This window comes from Conger conger, chromosome 9 (assembly GCF_963514075.1).
Source record: "Conger conger chromosome 9, fConCon1.1, whole genome shotgun sequence".
Classification (NCBI taxonomy): domain Eukaryota; kingdom Metazoa; phylum Chordata; class Actinopteri; order Anguilliformes; family Congridae; genus Conger; species Conger conger.
This window is the reverse complement of record NC_083768.1, coordinates 28,812,894-28,838,759: the sequence shown is the minus strand read 5'-3', so window position 1 is coordinate 28,838,759 and position 25,866 is coordinate 28,812,894.

Below are 25,866 nucleotides of genomic sequence, written 5' to 3'. Positions count from 1 at the left end.
TACAGCATCCTTGCTACAAACCCACGACAGGCCGGACTTTGATGCGCATGTTAATCCAAAAGGGAACCAGATTTGCATGTTGACCCATTTTTATGTAGTTCTAGCCAAGAAAGAGATTGTATCAGGACATGCAACGCAGAGCTCAATCCCAGATGCAAGGCCCTGCTGACCCAGGCCGCTTCACCATCGGAAACGACAAAGCCTAACTTCTACGGTAAGATTCAAGATCGCTTTTTTTAACACCCTCTATGTGGCAACCTTACCTGAACCTTATGACAACAGTGCTTTCGGCCCCATGAAAGCAGGAGATCCTGATTAGATAATACATGCAGATAAATCAGACGTTTAGCTAAGGTAGGGCTGTAACAATGAACTCTGTAGTATATCTCTCACAGGGCATACCTATTACAGTATACAGTACTTAGCTATAGTCCTTGAGTAAATTCTTGGGAGAGTCTGTTGAATTAATTTTCAGTTTATATTATGAGGATGAATAAATCATGTGCCACTAAAAGAGGGAAAATGCTCAGGTGAAAATACTGTGAACCAGCCCCGGTTCTAGACTGTTCTGATTGGGGGGATTTTAGGGGGACAATTTTTTTTTTTAGGGAAACACTATGTATACTTTATCAAACACTACAACACAGAAAAAACAAGTTGGATAGTGGTTGCACGCAATATTATTAAGTAGAATTGGATAGAATAGGACTTAAAGAATAAATAGAAGTTGCGCTGGCCAATGGAATATTGCGTTTTTGGATTTTTCTTTTTGCCTTACACTAATTAACTTGCTTTCTGAAAAAGCTTACTATTTCTGTCATAATAAGTCAAGTCATAATATGTAAATATTATGATCTATAAATAATACAAATGTCAGACACCAAACATGATTGGACATGATTGGTTCAAAGAAACAGATGCAATTATTTTGCTGTGGTCCATGTTTGGGTCATTGTGTGTTGTAATCTTTTAAAAAAAATACCTTGCAATATCTGCATTTATAGAACGCAGTGCATTCCTTTTTCTGCATTTTGGCTCTTTCTCTGCATGAAAAAAGCTGAATTCTACATTAAGGCAACCTCTGGAAATCTACTTAATAACAATATGGACATTGGTTGCACGCAATTAATTAGCCTATATGACGTCTTCAACTTAATCAGTTCGCCATAGCCAACTTAGTAATATTGCGTGCAAGCCCAACCACTGTCTGGCGATTTATTATCGCTGGAAAAACAAGGGCATTACTCACTCATTTGAACATAGCCTGCTGTAATGTTAGCTAATGGTTAGAGTCAGTTTTGTCATGGTTGAGTCGGTTTCTGCAAACAAATCATGTCATCCGAGTTTGGTAACTTGGCTACCTTTTCTGCTGGTCCATATTCTCTAGTTTCGTTTTTGTGTATCAAATTTGCTTTGCTGTAGTTGACTCTTTCGGTGCTGTTAGTTTAATCCTCTACCTTAACTAGCTGACGTTCGAATTCCACCACCAACAAGCAACATTTGACAAAAACATTCACAGTTTCCCGGCAATCTTTACATGTCAGAAAAAAAAAACGGATTTCAAAGAAATAATTTCATTAATATTGTTTGCAATAGCACCAAATATCCCAATCTCTAAGTCAAGGGTGAACCCAGAACGACTTTATATTTGGTTATTAAAAAGACTCTCAGCTAGCGAGAATGGCAGTTTCGATTCTTATCAGCCTCTTGTTTGCAATAAAACAGCAGGCTCCCCCATACCTCAAACACAAGGGGGTAAAATAGACGGGGTTAATTAATGTATGGTTGCACAAAAGACTATATGTTTCTTTAGCAGTATACTATCAGCAGTTATTTTTCCAAACTCCAAATATTTCACTGACAAGGGCTGAAAATTATAACTCGAAATATCAATACAAAGATATTCTGCAATTGGCTACTCGCTGAACAACAGATAGCCTACCTGAGGAACAGCACAGGACAATACAGGCTACCTGTAGAGAGCTTGTTTATTCCAAAGTGAAAAAAGGGAAGACGCAGGTTTGCGGTTTTCGACTGGTGGAAATGTATCAAGCAACCAAAATTTATGGCTAGTCTTTTTTTCTTTTTTCCTCAAAACCCATGCTGTTTCATGTTTCAATTAGTTTCAAAAGGCAATAAAAATACAAATGACTTGTCTGATTCTTATCAGATTTCGTTTTTTACAATCGTTTTCACACTTGTCTCAATACCATGTCCACTTTTTCAAAACTCTTCACACAGTGTGCTTTTGAAACACACACCTGAGCAAATCAGTTAACCTTTGGTGCAAAAGGCACTTCAACCACCAAAACACTTAATATTTCACCCAAAGGTGACTCATGCTGCCATAACTATAGCACATGCTTTCTCCCATAAGACTACTTTTTCACTCAATGTTCAATGAACTACAAAACACAAACAACTTGGAGCATTGCTAAATACATATATTATGTGTTTCCCTTTCCTCTATTTTTGCATCCACAAATATTTCAAGCCAAGCAGCTAAAGAAACTTCTGATCTGTTGGTTTGCCTCTCACAATAGATGTCATGACTGAGTGTGGTAAATTTACAGTAAACTGTAAATGAATGAATGTTTTACTATATTGGAAACCCAGAATAACAATTTTTACTGTGTAATGTAAAACAATATATGATAAAGAAACAAATCACAAAAGCAACAGTATTCTTCAGAGGGTTTACAGTATTTTGACATTTGTTCTCACAGTGCAATATACTGTAATTCAGAAAAGAAAAATACAATACAATCAATTACTCAAAATACATTACAATCAATAACAAATACATACCAAAAAGCAATATTTTCACTATATACAGTAATTTGCACATATATTGTCTGCCTATCAGTATCAGAAGTCTACTGTTGGCCTGGCCCATCCATCCTGTCCTCTGCATTTGGCCATAGATTTTCATCAACATCACTCCAAATGTTATCTCTTTCTATACACCGAGGAAAACATCTCTTTGTGTGGCTTTTCCAGCCCTGGATGTGTTCCACTGTTATGTCCATACACCCAGGCGGCATTGCATCTGGAAGTGACTTTTCATGTGGGTGGTGGTCCTACACCTTCACATATATTTGTATCTGAGTACCTTGACACCCTCAGAGTTCCTGTCAAAGGGGACAGTGTACAACCGTTTCATCCTGATCTGATGTTTCTGTAGCACTCTTGAAATGGTTGTAGTGCTTACACTGTCAGTGTTTGGAAATATGTTGTTGTCTGCGATTATGTTGTTGCATATTTCTCTTAGCCTGATGCTGTTGTTGACAATGACCATCCCGACTATTGTATCCTCCTGTTGAGGCATAAACATTTTTCCCCTTCCCCCTGTGTGACTGTGTGAGGTAACCGCTGGGTCCTGTAGTGTGTCACAGACAAATGTGCACTGATACATCTGCTTTTTCTGGAGACTTTTCAAATCACAGTACTGCTGTAATATACACATCAATTGAACTCCTTCAGTCAGAATGCTGCAAATACTGTATAGTACCTGTTGGTTTGCCTGAAAATCCTCACTATTGAAGCCACTGTGGATCTAGGCAAGTTTGGTTGAACCCTCAACCTGCTTCCCTCAGGGACAGACCATGATTTACCAATGACTGTGGCTCTGATTTCATCAGACACAACTGTTCTTGCTCTTCCGCAACGTCTTCTTCCTCTGCCTCTGGCTGCATCCATTTTCCCCACCAAGGCTAAAGAATTCAAATGCCAATCCAAAGATGGCCCCTTTTGTGTATGTGGTAACGGGGCACAAACAACAAACACCTGGGCAGGTTGTTCACTGAAATGACAGCCAGGTGTTTCAGCAGTACATATACAGCAGTAATAGCGGAAAAATCTCTTCAGTAACAACTACATCTATATTTACCCTATATACGTGCACATTTCAATGCAAGTATGATCACTTTTGCACAGATGGTAACAAGGCTGCAAACAAAAAAATTGAATAAACTGAATAAACTTTCTGCTCAAATCAGAATGATCTGTCTTACGTATTTCAAGCATATAGTTTCATTTTTCTGCCAAAATGCAGCATATTTCCTTCCACAATGATCAGAATTTTATTGGGTTTTGAACTGAAAGTTAACTGTTTTGAACAGAGTATCTAAATGTCTGCAAAATTTGCTGTATTTGGACAAACTTTTGCTGGTAGTGAACATTGACTGAGAGAGGTATTCATGAATTTTGGAAGAAGTGGTGATTGAATGCCTTTAGTATGAAAGCAATGCAAAAATATCCACAGTTTAGTTCACATAGTCTAATGATATGGTGAATGTGTTAAGTGTTTTGAAAAAGTGGACATGGTATTGAGACAAGTGTGAAAACGATTGTAAAAAACTGTAAGATGAGTTGCGGTGCTTTCGATTTTCGGTTTTTGACCTCTCATCTATGCTGTGAGTTTGCAGCACAATTTTCACAAAAATTATTTTGTGAAATAATTTATCATAACAAAGTTAAAAAAGCAACATGTCCTTAATAATTATACAAGTGACATGCTGTACTGTTTTCTGGTTGAATTGGATTTACGGTTTAATTGTGTTTAGAGAATCGCTGTTGTTTTACTTAATCTAGAAATTTGTCATGGTGCTTTTGTTTCCCATTATATCACGTAGTTGTTGGACCTAAGTTTGATGCAACACATTTTACACTGAAGTTTTTACAAATTATCCCCTTCAAAATGTTGCCATAGCCTACTCCACATCGTTTGGGGTCAGTGGTGTGGAAATTATGTTCATTTGGCTGAGATTCTACGACCCCACTGCTGTAGGTTAACCACAAAAATACTGTATAGAACAGTCTTAAAAATGTTTAAATATTCAATTGTTTAATTGTCCACTATAATGCAAGATTTAACAAAAAAAAAAAATTTAAGACCGTTAAGACGTTGGCTGTTTGCCATGCCCATCCCTAATACAATGTTTACTAATGTTTATAATGTTCTATACATTATTTAAAAATAAAATAACTTTTGTTCAATGGCAAAATAATTATGAGGTGGTGTACAGGTGTAAGGTACCTAATAAAGTGATCACTGAGTGTATATAGTGTAGTAAATCAAATAACTGAAAGAAGACAAACAAAATCTAATTTGGTACACAAACTGTGGATATGACACAACCCCAAATGTGGCCAAAATGTGTGTTCATATAAAATATTAGGCACATCCTCACTTGCACGCTATACATCTCTGAATAAGACTTAAAATATTCTATAACCAGTATTTGTAGGAGAAAAAAAGAGCAAAACATTGATGTCCTGGGACTCCTGGCATGGCAAACCAGTCCTTTTCCAGAACTTGCCATTTTTGAGCACAGCTAACACATTGAAAAGACAGGTTCCATTGCAGTTGCCAACATTTGCAGGATTCCCGTTAGGTCAAGAAAGCAGCTATGCTGAAGCGGGAAAGAAACAGTTGGCGGGGCTGTAGACTTGTGAGGGTTGAAAAAGGTGACAGATTCAGAAACCTAACCTTACAGGGAGTTAACAGTGAAATGCAAGATTCTGATGCGCTGTGAGAGGAAATCTAAAGGAGGGAGTGTGGAGGTATGGGGGATGACATGCAATTCAGGCCTAAAACTGGTTCTAAAATAAAACAACCTCAGTAGGTCAATCCATATTAGCATCCCAAAATGAAAAAAAAGTACTTTCAAGCCATTTTTTCCAGAACTATATATTTTACTTTCTAGGACAACATACTATATAAACATATTACTACCTTCAAATGGGTGCTTCGTCACACCCCTATAATTTAGGAACTATGTTTCTGTAATAAATGTTTTAATTCCACTCATTTTTTAAATTGCACAATGGCTGTTGTGGAAGCGCGAGAACGGGAATCTCGTGGGTGTAAAAAATGTTATATATTACTAGGTGATTCTGCAATAATGGGAACAATTGGCCATGCAAAAAAAATAAACCCATTGAAACACCAGTCTCATTATGAATGTGTCTACGTACAATATCTGATCATTGCTGAGTTTTAACTGTACAGTAATTATCATATTTTTGCCATTTCACTGGAAGTCATAGGAAAACGTCATCCCCATCACATACTTAAACATCACATTTAATTGGAAATTAAATACTGTGCATTTAATTGTAAAAACAGCTAATAAAAATGTAAACAAGTAATTTTACAAATTAACACCATTTATATGTTTATTCTTAAACATTACCAGCAAAACAATTCAACATTGTACCCTCTGAGTATATAAACTTGATTAGATAGCTGTGTAGAATATCTTATTTGAATATATATAGAATATATTTTTTATTTTGTTGGATGTTTACTGCAAGCATAGAATCTTTGTATCTGTAATATATATATTGACATGAATCATAATTTAATTAATATTTAACTGGAAAGTGAGGTCTGTGGCAGGAACATTGTGTGTTGGTAATGACAGTGTGTGCTGGAAATTACTTGATGAGCTACCATCTTATGGAAATATTTGCAACCATCTTAACAACTTTTTTTTTAGATTCATAACTAAAAATAAAAACAAACTTAACAGTGTCATATGCAACATTCAAAGAGAATTTACAAAAAACTGGCACAAGATTAGTCTGATCTTGTCAGTCCCCTAGAATGCTCCATATCGCACCAACGTAGAAAGCAAAAAGCAGAAAAGAGTAGCTAATAAACAAACTGAAAGATCTTACAGTGATGCCACCTTTTCTTTAGATAGTGTGGTCATTTTGTGATGCATCAATGTCAGAACTCTGATACACCACTCATTTAAGGCTTCCAAAACACATGAACCAGCAGTAACAGTCCAGTACTCATTGAGTGAACAAACATCCTTCCAGACCACAGTGTCCAGCTACACATCACTGGATGAGGCGCAGGTAAGTATGTTCTCTGATTGTTACCATATGATTTTTCATTAAATATACACAAAGAACCTAAGTTCCCATATTTGCATAATCACCCTACTAAGGAAATTCAGTCGTAGATAAAAATGTGTTATTACAGAGAATACAATGGATTTGATCCATCATTGCATTATTACTCAAAAACAGCTGGAAACCTTAAAGATTCCCAATTGTAAATGTTTCCATTTGGAATCTGCGACTCTGTACCCGCAGGTACAAATTTATGTCTTGTTTTGACAAAGAAACAGTTTGTGTTTTGTCATCTTGCGCAGTTTTCTGTATTTTGGGAAATATTTCTATGTTTTGTTACTGTTGCAAATGAAAATTGTCATTGGTTACACTGGCAGTATGAGGCTGGATGTTTCTGCCTGATTTATACATTGGCATGGCAACAGGATATTTGATGAACCCTTCCCAATACTTGATCTCATCTAAACTGCTTCCCTTACAGCCACTAAATGTTTTTTTTGTTTTTCTGTCCCACACTGGGGGGACTTCCTCCCTGTAATGACAATCATGACCTAAACATTTTGAAGTGATGTTAATGAGGAAAAAATTACGAGTCTGCTGCCAGCTTTCTTCTCTTCTCGCTAACAAATGAATTGCTCATGAGCTTAAGCATCTGCAGATGTAGAAACATTTACAACATCAGATCTGACTTAATCAAGAATTTGTTTGTTTGACATTTTAAAAAAAGTTGATATTTAATGAGTAGTTTTGAGAACAAGAGCTTTGTTTGACACCCGCACCAGTCTCCATCTGCATCTAGCCAAGTCCGACGGTACTCTGACGTTATGTTAAATCACTTCAGCACATTCTCACTAGATAGATAGACTCAGCACCAGTGTCAAGTAACGTTAGCTAGCTAGCTACCTCCGTGTCTTGTATAGAATTTGTATAGATAGATATTTCGATAGTATATCGCTTGTATATTGTATCGCTTGGTTCTTTCTATCTATATAAATTAATTTGACATGATCTGTCAATAAAGCTATCGATACAAATGATATACAAGACACAGAGCTAGCTAGCTAATTTTTTTAATTGCACAATGGCTGTTGTGGAAGCGCGAGAACGGGAATCTCATGGGTGTACAAAAACTGTATAGACATTTTATATATTACTAGGTGATTCTGCAATAATGGGAACAATTGGCCATGCAAAAAAAATAAACCCATTGAAACACCAGTCTCATTATGAATGTGTCTGCGTACAATATCTGATAATTGCTGAGTTTTAACTGTACAGTAATTATCATATTTTTGCCATTTCACTGGAAGTCATAGGAAAACGTCATCCCCATCACATACTTAAACATCACATTTAATTGGAAATTAAATGCTGTGCATTTAATTGTAAAAACAGCTAATAGAAATGTAAACAAGTAATTTTACAAATTAACACCATTTATATGTTTATTTTTAAACATTGCCAGCAAAACAATTCAACATTGTACCCTCTGAGTATATAAACTTGATTCGATAGCTGTGTAGAATATCTTATTTGAATATACATAGAATATATTTTTTATTTTGTTGGATGTTTACTGCAAGCATAGAATCTTTGTATCTGTAATATATATATTGACATGAATCATAATTTAATTAATATTTAACTGGAAAGTGAGGTCTGTGGCAGGAACATTGTGCTAGCTAGCTAGCTAATGTTACTTACACTGGTGTTGAGTAGCTATCTATCTGGTGAGAATGTGTTATAGTGATTTAATGTAACGTCAGTGTACCATAGAACTTGGCTAGGTGCAGATGGAGACTGGCGCAGGTGTCAAACAAAGCTCTCATTCTCAAATTACTCATCGTACAAATGTCAACTTGGTATGGAAATGCGCAAAATACATTCAGCTTATCAGACATATAATGAAAAAAATTTGGATTTAGTTTTTTTGTTGTCAAGAGATATAGTTAATTTAGGTTAAATATCCTATTCCTGCAACTTACCCCCGAGAAGAGGCGTGTATTCGGCGGATTCGCCGGTCTGGTCTATTTGCTGTGTAGATGATATTATTTCCATTTTCAACGATGTCAAGGAATGACAAGGAAGGGGAGGACAAACAGGGCCTCAAAAAGGCCATTCCATTGAATCAGCCTCCCACGGCAGGCCGGACAGCAGAGATCCTGTTCTTCTTTCTATACAGAGAGAGGACCCACCTTTTCATGCTGACTGTCTATACTGACAGAATATAGTGCAATAATATTCCACTTTCTAATCCTAATAGTAACACGGATGTATACAGTAAGTCATAAGAGCATTTAAGAGCTATGAGATTGTGCTGAGGCAACGTTGTTATTTAATACCTCCCTACTTCTGGAAATCATAATTGAACCACAGGTGGGAATTTCCCTTCTTTTTATTATGATTTACGCCTACATGGAACAACTCTGTCTCGGGGTAACAATTACCAAATTTCTATTAGATTACCTACAGCAGAAATAAACCGAGAGTTAGATCCACAGTTTATGCTGTATTTTGCAAAAGCTGAGAACACTATGCCTACCATGTTAATGATTCACCAATGCAAATCAACTACGCAACCACATGGAAATAGCTCATTGTGGCGATTTAATGGGTACAAAAGTAATACAGCCTTTTTCTGGATAACACAAGTAGCCCCCCTATCCCAGAGGCCAAGATTGTTGATAAACAGGTTGGAGTAACAACGAGCATGGTTTTAAGTAATGATGACATGGAAGGATTGTTCACAGAACCTATCCTAGAAGGATGAGGGATGACAGCTACAGACTACATCAACTGCACTATATGTTTGCATTGGTTTGCACGTCCATTCAAAATATCATGTTTTCACCCATTTCAAAACCGATCTGAATACCATTTCACAGGTCTACTATGGCAATGGGCGCACCAACTACTGATTTTGGTATTGTGATGTTGCGCCATTCCTGCATTATGGATCCCCTTAAAAATAGCATAGACTTTCTTTGCCCAAAAATATGTTTTTTTTTTATCCAACGGATCCAGACACAAGACTACTCATTCTGTGAGTAATTCAGAAATATACATGCTTTTTGTAATTGTACATTTTCTTAATAAATAATAACTTAGAGGTGTACTCAGAAGCAAGTAATTCAGTGGCTGGGATACCACTGATGGTAATTGACAGTATAATACACTGTAGTCATGCAGCTTAACTGTTAAAGCACACAGAAAACTTTCCCAGAATTAGCCTTTGTCGAGTTATGGAAAGAGACACAAACTGAATAGTCAAATCGATAGCATTTTTTTATCCTGTGCCTCAGAAAAAAAAGAAAAGAAAAATGCAACAACTATTGAAGTAGTACCAATGGGTAGAGTTAGCACATGAATTATGTCAAGTACTCAGTTTCTCAGATTCACTTGAAGTGGAAAGCTGCGGGTTTGTATGCATGCTTACCATTCTTCATCTGACTTCAAAATGACCCATAACCAGGCAACCTTAAATAATGTAGCAGTGAAAAGAACACACATCTCTTGATAGCTTTGAAGGTTCCCCAACCCCTCGCCATGGTTGTTAGATTATTGCTCCCCCTGCAAAAATTTAAATACATTTACAATAAATAAATATAAATGACCCGATACCTCTTATGCCCTCTCCGTCTCTCACATTAAAAAAATCATTACCATTTACCAAAATTAGACATTTATCCTGACAGAATGAGATAAAGTAAACATTCGCAAGACTGCAGTCCAGATACCATAATGATTTCCATTCTCCTCTCAACTGGATATGTCTGGCCCTGGTAATTCTTTACTTCTGAAAGGAGAGCGTCAGGAATTTATACTCCCGCTACCTATCTTTTAGCACCTCTTGTCGATAATGCAGTTTGGTTGCCATTGGGCTCTTGTACTCGGGACACTGCTGCAGTCCATGGGCTGGTGGGGAGAGGTGGGGTCTGCGGAGGCACGCAATTCCTGGACTCGGTGTGACATTAAAGAGAATGGCGTAAAAGTGGGCTGTGACCTATGAGCGTTCAGCTCCATGGTGAGAGAGTTAGGAATGCAGACCCTGCCCACATCAGATAGAGAAGGAGGAAACTGAAGATGGTAATGGCAAACATATGGATGGAAGGAGAGGAACTTAGCGAGTCTGTCACTTTATACCCTCACATAAAATGTAAAGGGAAACAAAGGGAAATATTTTCAGTTCTGTGGGAGAGACACACTCCATCTCCCAACTTGCTCATTAGCATCCCCACTGTTTTTAATTGACTCCCCTTCGGGGAGCACCGTAATGTCTATGTGAAACCAAAGTTTTCCTTTGTGTCCTTTCAGACACTATGAAAAACCCAACAACACTCATGAGTTGAAAAGCAAGAATGTAAAGCTGGTGAGAGCCCTTTAAATTGTCCTAACAAAAATGAAAGGGGGGACAGTTTTGGGAGAGAAGGATGTATTTATGTTCATATATTTATGGTCGTACCATAAACATGGCAGCCTTGCCCCAGTCTCCTGTTCTTTGTCATTTCATTAAGTCAAAAAGGCTTCCTTTATGCCATACAAGGTGGTCCTAAAGAATTTCCAGGAAATGTTTCAAATGGATAAACAGCATAAATGTGCAAATAAATGTTGTGAAACATGGGTTCGGGAGGATTTTGTGCATTTAATTGTGATAAATGAAGCGCATGGAAATACGCACCCAATGTTTATAAGTTTTCTACTTGAAAATGATATCGTCATGCTTCTTTATTTACATTACTCTTTTGTCTGTTTTACACATTCAAATTCTCTGTAAAATATTCCCTAAATCAATGCTCTAAGCAAAATAAATTAAAATAAGTTAATGGCCACAGATTGAATGAACATTCAACTGAAGACTACATTCAACCATATCTAGCCCTTGAAGTTGTTCATCTATTTTTAACTATCAAATCTGTGTGTGCTCTCAAAGATAATTGACACTTTAAAAAACACTTTTATCTTCTATATCACACAGACAAATTAATGGTAACTCTGAAAACTGTACCTTTTACAATTTCAATGATCTTTTTATTGTTTTAATAGGTGGTAGTGTGTGAGGAATTAAATATTTAAAAAAGTTCTGTTAACCCCAGCATTCATTCAGCATGGTAATGGATGTCAAAACCACAATTAGTGTAATTGCTGCCAATTCTGATATTTTCCAATTTGCCTTTAAGGGTACTTATTGTGGTATGTGCATTGAAATGGACTAATTACAAAGAATGGGGTCGTTCTCCGTGGGACTTGCTGTCATGTTTTCCATTGCTTGTATATGTTTTAAGGAGATCACTCAAGAAAAGACCCTACACTGACCTCATGCACAATGAAGAGATACTTGATCCCTTTTGTTATTCAACGAGTGAGTTGGCTTTAATCACAGAGTGTGTTAGACAGTTGACACTAGGAATAACATACAACTGGGGTTCACTATTTACAACACTTACACGTGATCTTTAGCAAACACGTGAATAAAATTGCGTTTGATCCAGAATTATTAACATACAGTGCACTCATGATGATCCTACATTTTCTTCTGTTCTGATTTTTCAAGCCTATCTAATTTCTCAGACAAAACCTTGTTAATCATTATAAAGTCATGATGATACTTATAAAATATTTTTATTCTTTATATCTTCATGACTTCAGTTTTTCCTTCACCCCAAAGTTAACCACTGTTCCTGTTTTTTTATTTGTTTTCCAGATGCTCTGATCCCCAGCATCATTGTGAAACTATATCGCAGAGGTAACAAAAACAAAGGCACAAAGACATAGATGCAGAACAGCCATGGTCACACTGCTGAAATCCGTCAAACCTGCATTTGAAATTATTCTAGCAGCTGTACAATGCATAGCAGACTTTCCTAGGAGCACAATAAGTTACATACATTGTACTAATATGCCCTACCAATGATGACATTCCCAGAGAACCGTGGAACTCCCTACAAAATCAACAACGTATGAGTTTGAGAGTTTGAAGGTGGGCTGTCCTAGCCAGAAAAGCTTTTTAGAATTCTCCGGAAAGGTATGATGAAGAATAAGGAGTCAGAGGGAATTTCTACTCTTACTGAAATGAATTAATACCACGCATTGATTAAACATTAAGGGCAGTTTGGAGTTAGGGGACTCATTATGGTGATGTTTATCCTCAGACACGGATATCCCACAGCATGATTACATTCATTTGGTTCGCAGACACCCTAATACAGGGCAATTTAAGATGCTTACAGGTTTATGTATATCTTAGAAATACTGTAACCCATTTACACAGCTGGAGTTTTCCCTAGCTCAACTTGGGCACCTTGCTCAACAGTACCACAGCATCATCCCACCTGCTGTTGTGGCCCACAACCTACTGGTTCCAGTGGCAAACCACTGATCCTCTCCTGTGAGTTACAGGGGCTTCATATTGTATTACATAATAACTCATTTGAAATAACGTGGGAACATATTTCTTGGCCCTCATTAGCTCACTTTTCGGAACACCTTGTTTCCTCCCAGGTTTTTGCACAAGTAATGTTTTGCACAACAAAAAAGCATCCAGTGAGTAGACGTTCTGCAGGCAAAAATGCCTTGTTAATAAGAAAAGTCGGAGGAGAATGGCCAGACTGGTCGAAGCTGACAGGAAGGTGACAATAACGCAAATAACCACGCATTACAATAGTGGTATGCAGAAGAGCATGTCTGAACACACAATGTGTCAAACCTCTAAGTGGATAGGCCACAGCAGCAGAAGACAAATAAGTTGAAAAAATAAGTCTAATAAATACCTAATAAAGTGCTCACTGAGTGTACTGTAAAAAAAAAAAATCCCAACTGCGCTGTCTATGTCTGCCAGGAGGGGCCTCCACTTCTCAGACTGTCTAAGGATGGCCCCTCAGTAGGCCATGAATGTGAGAAGAGGAAAAGAAAACAGGCAGTCTGTCAAATGAGGACGAGCCGTTCCCCTTCAGCTCCCTGGAGCTGCTGTCTGTTCTCTTGGTTCTGTAACATTCGTCCAGTGGGGTAGTGAGAAGGGGTCCCTATCGACAGGCATCACTAACAGTAGCCAACTTAAAGGAAGGAGAAGTATTTAAGTCTGCAAGTATCCTGTACACATATGTGAGTGTGAGTGAGTGTATGTGTGCATATTATGGTCAAAAGTGAGGAATACCTCCCAACAGCAAACAAAATAACCTTTGGACAAGGCTTGCTGAAAATGGGGGCCAAAGGAAAGAAAAGTATTTAATTGGGTCTGCAAGTAATGCAAATGTGGAATGTGAGAGTGTGTGCCTGTGTATGTGTGTGCATGTGCGTAGGTATACGGCGAGTGAGTGTGCATGTACGTATTGTATGAGAGAATGCATATTGGGCCTGTGTGTGTTCACATGCTGATGTGTGTGTGTGTGTGCGTGTGTGTCCACATGCTGATGCGTGTGAGTGTGTGTGTGTGTCCACATGCTGATGTTTCTGAGTGTGCGTGTGTGTCCACATGCTGATGTGTGAGTGTGCGTGTGTGTCCACATGCTGATGTGTGTGAGTGTGCATGTGTGACCACATGCTGATGTGTGTGTGTGTGTGTGTGTGTGCGTGTGTGTGAGTGTGCGTGTCCACATGCTGATGTGTGTGAGTGTGCATGTGTGTGTCCACATGCTGATGTGTGTGTGTGTGTGTGTGTGTGTGTGTGTGTGTGTGTGTGTGTGTGTGCGTGCATGTGTGTGTGTGTGTGTGTGTGTGTGTGTGTGTGCGTATGTGTGTGTGTGTGTGTGCGTGTGCATCTGAGTTTAGGGTGGTGTACTGGGAGGTCCAATTCCCTCCAGCTTTCTCCAAGTCTGTCCACCTGCAGTGTATTTTCTCACTGCTCGTGTGCGTGTGCATGTTTCACACACCATCAGAAAGCTGAGTGTTTACCACTGTGACCAGCCCACATCTGTTCAGATCAGCTCTGCCAAGAAGCTTACATCTCCCATTCTCCACTTATTTATTTTTAGAGCAGCATGCAAATTCATGTGCTATTACCACCTGAAACAAGTACTTGGCTACTACATACAATACAGTGCCATGAAAAAGTATTTTCCCCCTTCACAATTTCATCTATTACTGCATATTTGTCACCCTGAATGGCTTCAGATCTTTAGTCAAAATGATTTACCACCCAAATCAGCATTAATTACTGATAAATTAATTACCCTCTTAAAAGTAATAACTGGTTGCACCACCTTTATCAGCAATAATTGCATTTGTGGCCCGTTTCATTTGAAACTATTGAAATTGCCACAGCAAGCCTCTGACTAAATATGCTTTACATTACCAAGCCTCTCCCACAAGATATACTAATACTACACTCAGTGCTTGAAGTGGGCCGGTACTCACCGGTACGCAGTACCGGAAGTTCTACATTTTACTCTGCGGAGTACCGGCACACTCACACTGTGCTCTGATCACTGATCTGAATCCTCGTTGCTTCAAACGGGAACCGGCAAGGGTTTGCTGATACCGGCCGATACACTTTCCAACACGTGAATAAGGAGTACTGGCACTTATTTTTTTCCACTTCAAGCACTGACTATACTAATACAAATGAATGAATGAATACCAAAGAATGTCTGCAAAATTGATTACTGAATGAATTCTGTATCTGTAAATTATTTGACCTCTTAAATACTGAAATGATGCCGTGTTAATCACAGGCACTCGAAAAAGTATGCCTTGCCTGTTGTGAAACAGAAATGCACCTGAATGGTGATGATGCATCCACTGAGGGAAAAGGGCTGGCTATGACTTAAAACTTATGGCGTATCAACACTACAGATTCCACTGCCAACAACAAAAACAGCCCACGTGTTATTTACACAGTTGCCTTTTGAGTTGGATTCTCTGCCGCTCTTGGCAGCTCTTATCAACAGAGGTCCGGCATTCCCAGCATTAAACAAATATTAATTTATTATCTAGACTTCCTTACATTTCATAGAGAAAAAGCCACAAAATATTCACCTACTGCAATGTCCTTTTGTTAGTAGACCTGCGTATTACTGTTTAAGTCATTAACAGTTTCAGACACAATGTTCATCTGTTTTATTGGTCCCCCAAGTTGAGTAATTTACTTTCATCCACTTGTAATGTCTTAAGTGCACGTTCAACAGCTTTTGTATTCTCCATTAATCGTTTTGATTGGTCTGTATTGGATAATCACACACACCTGATCTGATACTCTATATCCCAAATTGTCAGCGGACATGGTATGAAATGGTGCTGTTTGAATAGAATTAATGGGAAAATGTCAACTTTTTATAAACCACCAAAGAGGTACCAGGAGGCAAATTTGCAATTAAGGAGAGTGTTATACTATAAAACTACACCTGGGTTTCTGTTACATTCACAACAGAATGCAATTGACAACATGTATTCCTTTATCCCAATAGAGGGAATTTGCTGAACTAGACATAAGCTGTACAAAACATTGCAGTAAAGAAAGACTAATATTTGTATAAAATTTTCAGAATACATATTTGATGATAAACAGTGAATAACCCCTTAGTTATGTTAGTAGTACACCCTGTAGAGTGCTTCCACCGGTCTCTCTCCTTTGGAGTGCCAGTATGGGTATCAGCCAAGCTCCCGTTTAAGTAAATGTCAGGCTCAAAGCACATCAAAAATTAACCACCGGACAACTATATAGGCTACTCTATTTGAAAGCAGTATTGTACTCTTTTCTGATATGCAAAGATTGCTGGGAAACATGCCTTTGTATGGTAGGTTTTGTTTACAATGTGATGATCCAGAATATCAGGGTTTCAGGAAAACAGTTGTTTGTGTGTTTGTTTGGGGTTTATTTATTTATTTATTTGGGGGGGGGGGGGGGGGGGGGGGGGGGGGGTGTCAGTAATTGGTTTTACAGGTTCTGAGTTCTTAGCGGTAAACAAGCAATAAATTAGCATTTTTTGGATTGGAACAGGGCCCTAGTGTTTATTTGCCACAGGATTTAACACCTCCCCCCACCATAAATGCAATGACTAATCACATAATTACCCAAGCATTAGTCTACTGTTGAATAACAGTATCCAACATATACTGCATCAGTCCTGATCTTATACAGCATGTGAATTAATGTAGCTAATTTTATACATTTTTATTAAATTTACCAAACGTAAACATAAAATATTAAACCATTCCTTATGAATAACCTCCAACCGTTTACAATTTTTTCCCTGTTACTAAAGTACATTAAAGCGCAATAAAATACATGTATACCAAAAAAAGAAACAATCAGAACACTGGCAGCTTTTAGATTAGCTTCCTTTTTGCAGAGCCTTGAACTTCTGCTGATGACTCCAGCATCACCTGGGGATGGGGATGATATTCTTCAGCGTGACAGGCCTATGATTTACAACTTGCAGGGCCTAGTGGGGGAGGGCAGACCCTGTTGACCGGATCTCACCGCAGCTGACAAAGTTGCCCAGGGCCAGAGAGTGTAGGAGGTGGTGGAGCAGGGGGTGAGTAGGGCAGGGGGGCAGTGTTCTGTAGTTTAATTGTTGCTCAAAAAAAAGCTTGTTCCATTCCCATCAGCCACGACAGATCATCTTTTGTCCCAGGGCACTCGAGAGTGTCTGGAAACGTTCCCATTTGTGATAGAGGGTGTGAAATAACAAGCTTTTAAGCATTTTCTCTCCTTCCCATTCTCCTCAACCACTCTCAACAATAACAGATGTTCTCTCAATACTTCCCTTTTGCACATATCTGTGTTTTTCCTTCTTTTTTTGTGTATCCGATGTTATTGAGCTCTTAAGTACACAGGAATACAATAACAATAAATTCTATGATTTATTGTCGTCTTTTTAAAAATTGTGTGAATAACTAGAAATAGGATGGGGCCAGGACTGTAGAAGATATGCAGTTTTGAGAGTAAGCCCAAAGTGTGTCAATTGTGTCCATGTCTGCCATTTCTCATTTTGGGTTAGGTTAGATACAGAGGAGTTCCCTGCATTACATCTGAAATGCTTGTTGCACCACAAGAGATTACTGAAGCACGCACTATGGGAGTGCAGATGAGGTGATTAATTTACAGTGTGGCTCATTGGGAGCAATTACAAAATGATATATGAGGTTAGTAATCTGGACAGAACCAAGCAGAGCAGTGTTAATTGATGATGTCATGGTGAAAAGCCATTAAATGCCCAATTCATGCCTAGTGTACACCACAGGATTTGTAGTCACATCTTAAGGAAATCCTAAGAAATCCCCAGTCTTTGTGTGTTTGCTGTGCACACCCGTCTCTGATGGCCTTTTAATGTGAGATGGTCAGAGACTGAATCACAGCTCTCTCAATCCAGTCTCAAGCTAGTCTGTGACTATTGGGAGAAAAACTCTTTTGATTTTATCAGAAGTCTTTACGCATAGCTTGTGTAGTGTGTGACCTCCTGTGACTGACTATGTATGTCGTGTGAGTGTTCCTTAGATGAAAATAGCTTTAGAAAATAGGATTTTGAAAGTCAGTGTACACAAGGCATTAGTTAGTTGAAAATTGCAGTATACCCACCAGGCACTGATGCATACTGAAAATATTTCAGGTATAAGGTATAAGTGGTAGCCTTAATCTCCAATGCTAGCTGGTCACCTGGTCATGGGCTATCACTATATTCCAGGAAAAATTATGTAATCATTATACTGTAGGGGAAAATTCACAGAACAAAAGATCTCCCTCCTAAAAGCATGATAACCAATCACAAGTCAAAATCAGACTCCACCTTAGTGAGCAGGCTGGTTCCTCCAAAACTCTCGACGATGTATACAAAATTTTATCAATATATCTGTATTAAAGTATGATATGTACCCTTTCAAACTGATTAACTGCTAAATTGTGCTAGAATTACACAGCAGCCAGCTGGCAGGGGGGGGGGGGCGTCTTGAACTGTGTAGACCAAACTGTCAAGGACACGGGCAGAGCGAGATATGACTGTACAGCTGATTTCTCCGAGACTCTCAATGTTTTATGCCAGGAGTGTATCTATTTGACCTAGAACATTAATTATAGTTGAGCTTATGAAAACGCAAGAAACCACAGTGAAAACTGTTGAAATGAGAGCAAAGAATGCAATGTACATTTACTCCCTTAGAAGAGAATAATTAATCAAATATTTAGTATGTCTGTATATTAGAAAAACATATTAGAAGTGAATATTAAATCAAATGTTTAGTATGTCTGTATATTTTCAAAGATTACTGCTGCTTAGTTTGTCTTATAAAAGCGAAAGATACAGAGTGACGTGTATGGATGACATGTTAGAGGGAGGGCATCCAGAACTTCTGGTAGTTTGCCAAGAGCAGGTGCGGGGTGAAGTGAGGACAGGAGGAGTCCTGAACTTTGTTCGTAGTTGGCAGAATGCCCTGAACTTTGTACAGATTTGGCAGAGCATAAGGACCGTTGGCAATTTGCCACAATGACGTTGTGGGAGGAGCGTTGGAAGGAGTTACGATAAGAACAGTGTGGGTGATTTGCCAGAATGAGGTTTGAGGAGGAGTTGTAGGTGGAGTAACTGTGTATAAAATGGGTGTAAAAATGACAGTCGGGGTTCAGTTCTGGAGAGCTGATCCGGCTTTATGCACGTGTGCTAATAAAGTCTGATTTTCCTGAAGAACTTGCTGCCGTGGTGTTGTCTTTTCCCTCGCGAAGATGTTTTTCGACAAATTGAAGATTTGGACTCTGTCGTTTCCTAGACACGACAATACTTAGAACCTAATATTTGTAAACAATAGATGGTTACTTCTTTCTGGGTTCTGAATTACCGATCAGTCGATGGTAGTGGGCAGTTAACAATGACACGTAAGTTATTTGTTTGGGGTTGCTGATAAAGTTCAGAATGGTGGCAGATTGGGATTTTTGGCAGAGCTGGCAGAGCATAAGGACCTTTGGCGATTTGCCACAATGACGTTGTGGGAGGAGCTTTGGGAGGAGTTAAGAGAAGAACAGTGTGGGTGATGCGCTTCTGCTAATAAAGTCTGATGTTCCTGAAGAACTTGCTGCCGTGGTGTCGTCTTTTCCCTCGTGAAGATGTTTTTCGACAAATTGGAGATTTGGACTCTGTCGTTTCCAAGACACGGCACTACCTCTCCCTTTGCTGTGCATTCCACGCGAAGTTACTGTAAATGCTGGATAGGCCATTTTTTCTACTTACAGTGCATAACCATACTACACGTTATTATCCAGTTAAACCGATTAACTCTAAAATGGTGCATGTATAGCATTTCCTCGTTCATATACACCGGGGTTCTCGGTTCAGAATTGACCTGCTAGTTTGAGTATTTCATCAGACCATGCAATTTAGCATCTGACGGTTATGTTCCTTTGGGATAAATACACCATAACCAACTGAAACTTAACGTGTATATTTGCCAAACAAAGTGTGGAATAAAGCATTTCCTTCAATTAAGCAAGTTAATGCATCAACTGGACTGAGGATGCCTCTCACACACCTTGCATATGAACAGCCATTTTCTCTCTGGTGCGCCCCCTTGAACTTTCGATCATATGGCACCATCATATGACAGTAACTTTTTAAATACTGTATACTGCTTTTACAAACGCACACATATAAAATACGAATCATTTACACCACCAGGTTACGTTAATATGTCAAAATGTATATGCATGAAGTAATTTAAACTGTTTACTATGTGTATTCATACAGGAGTTGCATTCCAATGGATAATGCTGTTCACTTCTCTCAAAATAAATGTGAAACAGCTAGAAACGCAAGCATCTGAGGTGGTCGGTACACGTCCCCGACCTAGATGGTCGATAACAAGTAATAATTACTCGAATGCTAGTTAACTAGTTGATAAGATTTACGTCTGCTTTGTAGCTAGATATAACTTAGGCAAATGTTTCTCATTGTTAAACAGCAAAATATATTTTAAAAAAATTTTTAAAAACCACTACGGAAGGAAATTGGTATATTGTAATTCCTATAGCACACCTATAAATGTGTTTTTATAACACAATCTCACATAAAACAGAGAGCATTTTTCTGAGCCTAGTATGTTCCACTATCTTATTTCAGGCTACTTTCACCAAAAAGGTTTTCCCAAAATTGTCTCAAAATTGTTTTCCCAAAATTGCCACATGTTACACACCTACAGTGTATCATTTAATTTAGCCAACATAGCCAGCTTCTCTACAAACAACCATTTCAGGACATCACATATTAACATTAGCAAGCTAGCAAAGTATTAGAGAGGTTACGGCTATTAATATCTCGATGCAACACTACGGTACTTCACAAAACCACAGTTACATTACAGTTATATACATCACAGTTATATCAGATAACATTTCTCAATTTTTAAATGCAAAAATCTTTATTCGCATGCAAAGGTAATGGTCAATACAAAAAATGTTATTGACTACCTGCCAAACATTGAAGGATTATATGAATTTAATCACCATCTAGCATCCAATCAGAATCAAGTATTCACTCAGACCATGGTATAATGGACAATAATGCTTTCATATTGCCATTACACAGGTTGCTCTTATGTTTTTTTATCTCATGAAGAAAGTGGGGGCTCTCTCACACTCCAAAGGAATCAAAAGGGATCAAAAAGAGAAATTAGGGTCAGAAAAGGGTCTATGCAGTTATTTTTTAGGTTAGTTTTACTTTTCTACAAATTTATACTATACTTTAGCTTTATCTCACCTGAGTTCAATATCCAGATATTTCCCAGAGAAGCCAACTTCAACTCACTTATTGGGGGACTGCAGTTTACCTTCCACTGAAGAAATATTCAGTTATTTTCAGCATACTTTGAAATAGCCCTTCTGCCTCCTGTCATTGAAAAGAAGAAGAGTATTTCATCAGAGATTAAGCAGTGCTTTGCAGTGTCAGAGCTCCTAAAATGATGAGCTCCTAAAATGGTGCTTAGATTAGTGGCTGTTTTATATGTCAGTATGTTGTGTACTTAAAGAATTCACAAAGACAGTTGTTTTCATGTTTGAATAGCCTTGGTAAATAGCCAGAGGACAAATCGTACCAGGAGGTCTTAATATGAGTAGTTATTCATACTGCACCAAGTGTGTGGATATAAAAATGTGTAATATAAGCAAAGCATTAAGGACATTCTTGTATTTCTTCACATTGTCTTAGCAAATTATGTCTCTGTCTAAGCACCTATGTATCTCTGCCTTTGGAGCCAAGAGTGAAAATGACTGTGGTGAAATTACCATGTTGAGCATTTGCACACTCTCCTAAACAGACAGAGGATGTTCAAAGTGATGGAGCATGCTAAATGCAATAACAGAGGAACACAAGTCATCATGTTGTTCTAATGTATAATGGAAATCACTCAGTTGCGTGTTTATTTAACTGTTAATTTAATAAATAATGATTCATCTTATAGTCGATAGCTCCCATGTTTTACAGTTGAGACACACCCACTGGTCCATTGTGAAGCTTTATGTCAGGATATAGTGAAGGTCACTACAAAGATGATTTATTATTATATTATATTTCACTTATAAATATATATATTTTTAATATGCATTGTTCTCCAACATACCTCTACCCCAGTTTAATTTAATCTTACGACTGTAAATAACGTGGAGTGTTATAAAGCCAACCATACTTCTGTAAGGTATTCCTGTTCTGTAACGATGCCTTGGTTTGGGGTTTTGGGCCTCATCTTCTCACATAACATTAGCAACATAAAAAAAGAAAAAAGACTAAATTATGGCCAAGATGGAATGGAAAAGAAGTTAGTTCTTGCCACAGCTCTGGGGTACTTACAGCGTCTGGAGGAAATGGTGTATAACGCATTTAGGTTGGGGGTCCTGGATGACTTCGAGTGAACTTGCTGAACACTGTGGAAGGAATGAAAGTTTCAGAGCAGAGGTTAAGGAGCTTGCTGGATCTCTGACCCAAGAAGAAAAAAACACAAAATGTCTAGGAAAGCTGTTGTTGAGATGCAGCCTGTGGAACAGAGGATTGATCAAGATCCAGGGGTTATTGTGGAATCTATAGCCTCAAGCCAGAAAGTATTAGTGAGCCATTGCTAGCAAGAGCCAATCAAGGACTTTATTCTTTCTTAACAGAACAATGTTTAAAGGACCACTCAGTATTTTTGGTGGCTAATATAATGCAGTCGAAGCTATGGTATAATAGTATACAATTATGCTCCTAATAAAAATAATGGTAAAGATCCTTTTAAAAATCACTTCAAAAGGTAAAATAAATATCTAAAATACGTATCAGAAGAATCCGCGAAGAATCAAAATTCAAAACAACTGGCTGATATGCACATATTGAATAATGGTGCTTTTTGCCATGGCTGTCATTAACTGAATACCCTGGAATTATGTCCTCAGTTACAGTGTGAATAAATGGTTATATAGATATGTTCATGTGGGCAATCCCTATCTTGTTGACATCTATGGAAAGTACCTTGTGCCAATATAATTTGATTAAATAAATACTGCAGCAAAACCTATACTGTAATTTCATTTGTTACTGAAGTTTATGATGACTTTCTTTAGTTCCAAACTGAAATATGCCAGATTTTTGGCAAGACCAGCAAAGTAGATTTACTCCTCTCTGACTCTTGGATGTATTCCTACCTTCAGTCAATAAGCCAAACTTAAGCCCGTGCAAGAACCCACAGAGAGACCTCTCTGCTCATATTGCTGCCTTTCCACTGAAGAATTTGAAATGAATCAATTCTAGCAAACTTTCTTGAGAATTTTCCTTCACTGTTGGAGTGAACTAGACTGAAATTAACTGCCACCCATCACTGTAGAATGACTTTCTGTCGGGAGAGAACTAAAAGAAAATCTGTACAGACTCTGTTGTTTCTCAAAACTGATACAAATCTGTGCTGTCAAAGGTAATTAGCCACCCCAACCCCTGAGTGATATCAATATACAGTACATGCAATTTCATTGTTCTTTCAGATCCCTGATAGCCACTGTGGTTATGTCACAGATAAATTGTTTTAAAGATATCCCTGGAATAGCTCTCTGCTTGAGTAACTTGAGTATGATTTGCTACTTGATAAATAAACATGATATCCTCTCATATTATACTGTATATGACAACATACTGGCACACCAACAAAGTTATGCTTATGGTATGAGAACCCCTCATATGAACCCCCTAATATTAGGCTTAATTTAAAATCCACTTGGGGTGAAAAATTGGACTAAAGAGCAGTTATATCGTGATTGCATTTTCCGGTCTTTGGCATGTCCTGCTTCAAGGCTAATGACACTGCTGACAGCTTCCTTCATATTACATCATTTATGTCTGTTTATAATTGATTCTGCCATGGCATTACATCCTCTTTGCTCTGATGGTGTTTCTTGGTTGCCATGGATTTGCAGATGCTGGGACCATTAACAGTTTGGCTAATAGACAGTTGGAATTTGGGGTCCATGGTTACAAATTAGGCTGCTTTCACACCTGCTTTCTCTGTAGGTAGAAATCCCACTCCCCTCAATGGGGACAGCCTGGGATTTCTCAGTTGTCAAACCACACCCGTCCCCCCCACCATCATCACCGTCTCCCAACTCCTCTCCGGTTGGCCTCACCAAAGTTTAGGATTAATTTCACCAGCTGTTGCCATGCCGACCCCTGTAAATTGACCCCAGGCTTAGTGTAAAATCCAAGACAAACCCCTGTGGGCTGTTGGCATGAGGACAGAAAGGCTGATCAGGAGCGACCCCCCCACCCAACCCCCCTGTTCTCACTTCTCTGTTTAGATTCATGTCTATTTTTTGTAAAGCCACATAAGGCCCTTACTTCAGCATGGGGGGTAACAGCCTCTCACCTGGACAGGCTTTACTCTTGGGACCACAGCTGAGGAAAAGGTGAAAAGGCAAAGCCTGGATGTCAGCTATTAGCAACAATAAGGCTCTGTCAACCCCCCCCTCCCCACATCGCCCCATCACCCAAAACCCTCAAAATCAACATCCTGAAACACACATTTAAGACTTCATCACTTTATTGTCTTTATTGTATGTATATGAATCATTGGGGAAGCACTATCTGGATTGCAAGTTTTTTTTAAACTATGTCAGTCATAGAAAATGGCCTGATCTCATTAACATTACAATGAATATTTGTATTTAGTGTAGAAATATTAGTGAATATGGCTATAGTTACAGTAATGCAAATATTGTATTTGTCATCAGCAGCAGAAAGTCTTACCTTATCAAATCTGATGCCAAGGGGAAAAAACCTCTGCTGTGTGCATTCCCTGACAACTAAATATTTAGGCTGACAGCCTGTCTGCCATAGTCATTTTCATTGTGTGTGGTCAGAGTTTAGACACATGGCAGAGCAGATGTTAAGAAAACAGAGGTGTTGCTATTTCACAATGCTGCAGTGCAGGTTAGCTCCCATTTAAATAGATTTTATTTTCCATATTTGTAAGACAATGCAATTCTGGGCTCTTCCGAATTTGCACCTTGAAAAACAATTCTCAGAGGGAGAGTGAAGATTTCTGTGGTTAAAACAATTTCCTGGGGAAAAGGGGGTCTATCCCATGTAGGGCCAGTTTCTCTCCAGGTTTCAAGCGCAGTCTGTCAGGTAAAACTTCCCTGTCCTCCAAAAATGGCACATTCGGCTGTGCACTCACTCGCTGTACAGTTTCTCAAACCATCGCTGTTCTGGAAAGGTTAACCCTTCAGCTGTAAACTCGCCCGCTGGTTCTGTAGAAAATCTCAACATGATTTTCTCACCTCCAAATTCTAGAACTTGAATTGGGAACTCACCCACTGGTTCTGTATCTGCAGTGTCTGCACTGCCACCAGTCCCTTCTCCAACCCTCTTCACAGCCAAAAAAACAAACTGAATCCCCTACAAACTTAGACATTATTCTAAAACAAAGTAACGGGCACAAAGGTGTAGCCAATCACAAGACAGAAAACAGGCAGACGGGTTAACAAAAGTTCAGCTACACAAAAATAAGAAAAGAAATGAAACCCTTGCAGCCTGCACAAGTAAAATTGACATGTTTGCATTTTCATAATTTCCT